Below are 8,718 nucleotides of genomic sequence, written 5' to 3' on the forward strand. Positions count from 1 at the left end.
TTACGTCCTGGAATAGACAAAAACACATGAGGGAAAGTAATAAAACTCAGGTGATTTGGTGACATTTTCTTGCAAGCAGCTTCACCACAGTACAAAAAAGCAATGTGCACCAACCCTAGTATTGGAGAGTTACAGTACAGTGTACGCAGGCTTTTGTTACAGCCCAGCAGTATTTGAATCATGTATTTAAATTCTAGAACAAAAACGTGCATGAACTGTAGCTCTCTAAGACCAGGGATAAGAGACTGCTGCTCGGCCCCTTATGTTATTTTCTATTGAAGATCTAGAGAGCAATGTAATGCTAGAAGCCACCCACTCGGTCTGTGACAGTTCCCTTCACGTGTTGGAAGCAGACGGGGAGTAGATTGATGTGCCGCAATGGATAAAGACCTGCAGAAAAAAAAGTAAAACATTACCAAAGACTTATTCAGCAGAGTGTAACGTTAAAACAAAGTGTAGATATAGATGAAGGCCGTACTGTCTGTAAAACATGGAAACGTGTCAGCTCTGTACGTTCAATTTTCATCTTCAGCATTCTAAATATTGTTAGGCACCGAACTGAAGCTTGGGGACACTCAGGATCAAAGGTCAAGGTGGAGATCAAAGCTTTAAAAGGTCAAAGGTCATAGTAAATATTATGTGTTACCTTGTCTTTCATATGGAGCAGGGAGGCTTTGTCCACAAAGGTGAAAATATACACTGACCAAAAATATAAACGCAATGTGCAACAATTTCAAAAATGTTACTGAGTTACAGTTCATATTAGGAATTCAGTCAATTGAAATAAATTCACAAGGCCCTAATCTATCGATTGCACATTACTGGGAATACAGATATGCCTCTGTTGGTCACCGATACCTTAAATAAAGGTAGGGGCGTCGATCAGAAATCCAGTCAGTATCTGGTGTGACCACCATTTACCTCATGCAGCACGACACACTGTATCTCCTTCATATAGTGTTGATTGTGGCCTGTGGAATGTTGTACCACTCCTCTTCAATGGCTGTGCGAAGTTATTGGATATTGTTTGGAACTGAAACACACTTTTGTACACGTCAATCCAGAGCATCCCAAACATGCTCAATAGATGACATGTCTGGTGAGTATGTGGGCCATGGAAGAACTGGGACATTTTCAGCTTCCAGGAACTGTGTACAGATCCTTGTGACATGGAGCCGTGCATATCATGCTGAAACATGAGGTGATGGCGGCGGATGAATGGCACAATGGGCCTCAGGATCTCGTCATGGTATCTCTGTGCATTCAAATTGCCATTGATAAAATGCAATTTTGTTCGTTGCCCGTAGCTTATGGCTGCCCATACCATGATCCCACCACCACCATGGGGCACTCTGTTCACAACGTTGACATCAGTAAATTGCTCACCAACACGACTCCATACACGCTGTCTGCCATCTGCCCGGTACAGTTGAAACTGGGATTCATCCGTGCCAGTGGCCATCGAAGGTGAGCATTTGCCCATTGAAGTCGTTTACGACGCCAAACTGCAGTCAGGCCAAGACCCTGGTGAGGACTACGAGCATGCAGATGAGCTTTCCTGAGATGGTTTGCGTAGACAGTTTGCGTAGACATTTTTCAGTTGTGCAAACGCACAGTTTCATCAGCTGTCCAGGTGGCTTGTCTCAGTTGATCCCACAGATGAAGAAGCCGGATGTGGAGGTCCTGGGCTGGCGTAGTTAAACGTGGTCTGCGGGAGGCCGGTTGGATGTACTGCCAAATTCTCTAAAACAACGTTGGAGGCAGCTTATGGTAGAGAAATTTACTTCCCTCAAAACTGGAGACATCAGTGGCCTTTTATTGTCCCCAGCACAAGGTGCACCTGTGTAATGATCATGCTATTTAATTAGCTTCTTGATATGCCACACCTGTCAGATGGATGGATTATCTTGGCAAAGGAGAAATGCTCACTAACATGGATGCCCTCCCAGAGTGCAAAGAACCTTGGTGTGACCCTGGACAACACCCTGTCGTTCTCTGCAAACATCAAAGCAGTGACCCGCTCCTGCAGGTTCATGCTCTACAACATCCATAGAGTACGACCCTACCTCCAACAGGAAGCGGCGCAGGTCCTAATCCAGGCACTTGTCCTCTCCAATCTGGACTACTGCAACTCGCTGTTGGCTGGGCTCCCCGCTTGTGGCATTAAACTCCTGAAACTTATCCAGGACGCAGCAGCCCGCCTGGTTTTCAACCTTCCCAAATTCTCTTATGTCACCCCACTCCTCCGCACACTCCAATAGCTTCGAATTCACTAAAATACCATGGTGCTTACCTATGGAACAGCAAGAGGAACTGCCCCTCCCTACCTTCAGGCAATTCTCAAACCCTACACCCCAACCCGAGCACTCTGTTCTGCCACCTCAGGTCCCTTGGCCCTGCCACCCCTACGGGAGCGAAGCTCCCGCTCAGCCCAGTCCAAGCTCTTCTCTGTCCTGGCACCCCAATGGTGGAACCAGCTTCCCCCTGAAGCTAGGGCAGCAGAGTCCCTGCCCATCTTCCAAAAACATCTGAAACCCTACCTCTTCAAACAGTATCTTAAATAATCCTCCTCCTCATCTCGACCCCCCCCCCCCCCCCTTCTAGCTCTGACTCTACTGACAGCTATGTTATTGACGAAAAATGTACTTTATGTGCCTGTGATATGTGGTTGTCTTACCTAGCTATCTTAAGATGAATGCACTAACTGTAAGCCGCTCTGGATAAGAGCATCTGCTTAAATGACTAAAATGTAAATGTAAAATGTAGTTGATTATTTGAATCAGCTGTGTAGTGCTAGGGCAAAAACCAAAACATGCATCCCTTGGTGTCCCGAGGACCGAGTTTGGGAAACCCTGAACTAAAGACATGTAATCAACAATGCTAGGAGGCACAATTGTATTCATCTAAAAGTACTGAATTAATGAATTAATGAAAATTATTGATACACAGAGAGAAAATTTGGTTTGTCATCAGCATCAGACGGGAACAATAGAGACAAATAAAAAAAACTGAAAGTTTTGACGTATTTTTTTATTTACCCCTGGACCAGGAAGCTCCAGCGGGGCAGGCTGACAGAGCTGGAGGTGGCCCAGCACTCCTGCAGAGTGAGGACCAGTTTGGGCTCGCTTTTCTCCAGCACCCGCCACTCCACGTACACAGGTTTCCCCAGGACCTTGGTGACAGGGTAGTCCTCCTCTGGCCAGATGGAAGATGGATGGGGGTTTAAAACCAGGGGTGTCTCTCTTCTAATGTGGCTTCCTCTCCTTGCCTACTTTCCTTCAATCTTTCGGCAGGTGAAAGGAAGGGTGCCAAACCAACTGTACTCAACAAAAATATAAACGCAACATGAACAATTTCAAAGATTTTACTGAGTTACAGTTGATATAAGGAAATCAATCAATTGAAATAAATTCATTATGCTCTAATCTATGGATTTCACATGAGTGGGCATGGGCGCAGCCATGGGTGGGCCTGGCTCCCAAGTAGGTGGGCCTTTCCCCTTCCCGGGACCACCCATGGCTGCCAATCAGAATGAGTTTTCCCCCACAAAAGGACTTTATTACAGACAGAAATACTCCTCAGTTTCATTAGCTGCCCGGGTGGCTGGTCTCAGACAATCCCGCAGGTGAGGAAACCGGATGTGGAGGCCCTCGGCCGGCGGGGTTACACGTGGTTTGATGTTGTGAGGCCGGTTGGACATACTGCAAACTCTCTAAAACGATGGAGGTGGCTTATGGTAGAGAAATTAACATTAATTTCTCTGGCAGCAGCTCTGGTGGACATTCCTGCAGTTAGCATGTCAATTGCACACTCCCTCAAAACTTGAGACATTTGTGGCATTGTGTTGTGTGACAAAACTGCACATTTTAGAGTGGCCTTTTATTGTCCCCAGCACAAGGTGTGCCTATGTAATGATCATGCTGTTTAATCAGCTTCTTGATATGCCACACCTGTCTGCTGGATGGATTATCTTGGCAAAGGAGAAAAGCTCACTAACAGGGATGTAAACAAATTTGTGCACAAAATTTGAGAGAAATAAGCTTTTTGTTTAGGATCTTTTATATCAGCTCATGATACATGAGATCAACACTTTACATGTTGCATTTATATTTTTGTTCGGTATACATTTGCAGAATCGCAATTGCATTTCCGTGACTCCTCGCGTCCTTCTCAGAATCCATTGGGAAAAAAGGTCAGCGGGTAGGGACCTCTGACTTTGTCATCCAATGGGTTTTGAGAGGAGGCGAGGAGTCAAGGAAATGCAATTGCGATTCTGCAAATGTTTGAGCAATTCAGTTATGTTAGTGCCTATTTCAAGGAAGGGATCGTTTGAACGTGTTTATGTCAATCACTCACTACCTCTAGTCAATTAAAGCTCCACGCGCAGGAGTCCTTGGACCTTGGCAGGAAGGGGCGGAGGAATCGCTAAGACCTAATCTTCCAAAGGAACAAAGTCAGTTCTGGAGTATCTACACTATATTGTAAGCCTGCGAGAGGAATGTACACATTATTCATTTGGAGAAACCATCAATGCAACTGTATAGTGATATTGGCCTCAGATAATTGTGGTTTACACTCACTGGTAGACTCTGTCCCATTGTAACTCTGGCAGAGCGTCCTTCCATCGCCTCGTATAAAGATGACAGAACATTATCATACAAACATTATCATACGACACAGAACATTATCATACAACACAGAGTCCTCTTCAACATCAGATGAAAAGGTATTGCAATAGTGGTTTGATTAAAACATCAGGAGTAACACATATTTCTCTGGCAGTCAATGCCTGTGTGATTTATTTGTTCTATTCTGTTCTATTTCATACATACCTGTACCCTAGTGCCACAGGCTTTGACTGATGTCAACAGGGATGCAGGTGGATTCATCATCACCTCCCTCTCCACCCTTTCCTCCCTGTAGACTGACAGTGTACAAGTCCAGATGAGGTTCGATTATGTATCTAGCCACCATACCACAAACGGACCATCCTTGTTGCAGTGGAGAGTCACTGAGAGAACATGGCAATTGTATGTGATGTGTGGGTCTAGTCCAGATCTCTCGGACAAATATAATGAAATTCAATTGGATATACAAACAGCCAACACAAATCCATATAGCCCTACACACGCACATAAACAAGATGTCAAGTCCTACCATCAGATCACAATTCAATGTAAAAAAGCATAATGGGCCTACACACATTTTCATAATAACACTGATGGCCGTCAAAACAACAGCTCAAAGAATCACAATCAGCCTGATTTATATTTGAACAAACACACCACAATGGTTCACTCTGGTTTACCAAACAACAATTTGGCTATAAAGTCAGAGACCATCAGAACTAAGAGACAAAAGCTGCACCAACAGGGTGCACAATGCTTCCCTTCACACAGTTTTTATGCGAGTAAAGTCATACTGTACAAAATAATTCTGACAGCTGTGATGGAAACAGGAAGTTTAGGTACAATTTTATAAATGCAGACAGATAATTCATTTGTTCAACAGCGTGGGATTTTTTATGTGTCAGTAAAATGTCATATGCGAGAAATGGTGGTGGAAAAGCCTTTATGCGCAAATATTGCTATAATAACCAAAAATGTTTAAGTAAACTTGGAGTAACAGCAGTATGTTGTATGGTCCTCCCATTACAACTAGGGAAACCATGCAGTTTTTTAGGATACAGACATAGCCACATGAAGTAGTTTGGGGGTGGGGGTGCTGCAATCTTTTTGCCGATGTTTGCAGAAAAACCCCCCATCTATAATGGTCTGCTAATATAGGGCTAGTAAAGGCCCAGTGCATTACTTTTGTGATAGAAAAATGTAATGTATTTGAGTGTTTACCAGCATTTGCGACTTTGGTCTGATAGCCTAATTATCTGTACAAAATAGTTAATCTGATAATAGTTTCTTGATATACAGTACCAGTCAAAAGTTTGGACATTCAAGGGTTTTTCTTTACTTTGACTATTTTCTACATTGTAGGATAATAGTGAAGACATCAAAACTATGAAACAACACATATGGAATCATGTAGTAACCAAAATAGTGTGAAACAAGTTAAAATATATTTTATATTTATATTCTTCAAAGTAGCCACCCTTTGCCTTGATGACATCTTTGCACAATCTTGGCATTCTCTCAAATAGCTTTACCTGGAATGCTTTTCCAACAGACTTGAAAGTGTTCCCACATATGCTGAGCACCTGCGGTCCAATTTATCAAATTCATCCCATGGGGTTGAGGTCAGGTGCTTTTTGAGGCCAGATCATCCGATGCAGAACTCCATCACTCTCCTTGATCAAATAGCCCTTACACAGCCTGGAGGTGTTGGGTCACTGTCCTGTTGAAAAACAAATGATAGTCCCACTAAGTGCAAACCAGATGGGATGGCATATAGCTGCAGAATGCTGTGGTAGCCATGCTGATTAAGTGTGCCTTGAATTCAAAATAAATCACTGACAGTGTCACCAGCAAAGCAAAGCACCCCCAAACCATCACACCTCCTCCTCCATGGATTCACGGTGGGAACCACACATGCAGAGATCATCCGTTCACCTACTCTGCATCTCACAAAGACATGGCTGTGAAATGTGTATAGGTGCGGAGCTATTGTGAAATAGCACAGTTACAAGTGGAAATCAAACTGGATGGACAACAGAAATAGAGGAAGGACTAAGAACAAACAAGAGAGAACTATTATAAAGTAGACTGTGTCTGTAAAATGTGTATAAGATGTATAAATTGAAGGTAAAAACAGAAATGTTTATCAGTTTACTCCAATTGGGGGATCGGTGGTAGGGTTTGCGGGGAATAATAATAAAGGTATACTCTTTAAAAAAAGTATGTATGTCTATGTAGGTATGTGTATGTATATATGTGTATATGTATGCATACGTGAATGGATATACATATTTACCCAAAAAAATATGGGGGATTGGAAATGATGCAGACAATTACATTGGAAGCAACATTCTTTCCGCAATATTAAGCTGATCCACCCCCCCAGAAAAAAAATAAAATAAATAAATAAATAAATAAATAAAAAAAATAAAAAATAAAAAAAACGAGAAAAAATAAATAAAAATAACAACAAAAAAAAAAAAAAAAAAATGACATGGCTGTTGGAACCAAACATCTCAAATTTGGACTCATCAGACACCGGTCTAAAGTCCATTGCTCGTGTTTCTTGACCCAAGCAAGTCTCTTCTTCTTATTGGTGTCCTTTAGTAGTGGTTTCTTTGCAGCAATTCACACAGTCTCTTCAGAACAATTGATGTTGAGATGTGTCTGTTACTTGAACTCTGTGAAGCATTTATTTGGGCTGCAATCTGAGGTGCAGTTAACTCTAATGAATGTATCCTCTACAGCAGAGGTAACTCTGGGTCTTCCTTTCCTGTGTCAGTCCTCATGAGAGCCAGTTTCATCATAGCGCTTGATGGTTTTTGCGACAGTACTTGAAGAAACTTTCAAAGTTCTTGACATTTTCTGGATTGACTTAACTTCATGTCTTTAAGTAATGATGGACTGTCATTTCTCTTTCCTTATTTGAGCTGTTCTTGCAATAATATGGACTTGGTCTTTTACCAAATATGGCTATTTTCTGTATACCACCCCCACCTTGTCACAACACAACTGATTGGCTCAAACGCATTAAGAAGGAAAGAAATTCCACAAATTAACTTTTAACAAGGCACACCTGTTAATTGAAATGTATTCCAAGTGACTACCTCATGAAGCTGGTTGAGAGAATGCCAAGAGTGTGCAAAGCTGTCATCAAGGCAAAGGGTGGCTACTTTGAAGAATCTCAAAGATAAAATACATTTTGATTGGTTTAACACTTTTTTGGTTACTACATGATTCCATATGTGATATTTCATAGTTTTGATGTCTTCACTATTATTCTACAATGTAGAAAATAGTCAAAATATAGAAAATCCCTGGAATGAGTAGGTGTGTCCAAACTTTTGACTGGTACTGTATGCTTTCCTGTTTTTTTGAAATACTTAGCAAATGGTCTATTCATCCTCCATTTTAGGAGACACTCCTATCACACTGAGCTATATCATCACATCATCAGAAACCACTTGATTTCTCGATGTGCTTAATTACTATATTGTGCATTGTTTTTCTTCATGGTGATGGAAAGTCTACAGGTACAAACCTAGATGACCAGCCTCTGTACAATACAGTGGTTTGTAGGGATGGTAAATTAATTAATACTGCACAAAATGTGGTTGTTTCCATGTTATTTGATCAATAACAACATTACATTTGATGTGGATGTTTTGTGTCTTTGCCCATAGCTTTGCACCTTTTGATGTTAATGTTTGAGGACAGGGTTTTGTTCTTTCTGGATTCCATTAGAATTACAACTTCAGGAAAGGGGACAGGGCAAGAACTCTTACAATTCCAACAATTGAATCCTGCAAGATACTGTTCTTAATTATACAACTACCTTTTTTGCCAAAGCAAAGATGCTGCATTTTTTGTTGTTGCCCGCCCTACAGACGTCCGGTCCGCTAACACTAGTAAACTTCCCGTGGCTATGGCTACAGATGAAATAACATATGATGAACTTTACAGGGTGGTGAAAGTGCATGTGATCTTGATGCTCCTTTCCAATAAACATTGAGGGTCTGATTCTGGTGTGAGGATGATCAATTCTTGACTGCCATTTGACAAATGAAAATGTTCTTTCTCTCATCCATAA

Source organism: Salvelinus namaycush, chromosome 36 (genome assembly GCF_016432855.1).
Source record: "Salvelinus namaycush isolate Seneca chromosome 36, SaNama_1.0, whole genome shotgun sequence".
In the NCBI taxonomy this organism is placed as follows: Eukaryota; Metazoa; Chordata; class Actinopteri; order Salmoniformes; family Salmonidae; genus Salvelinus; species Salvelinus namaycush.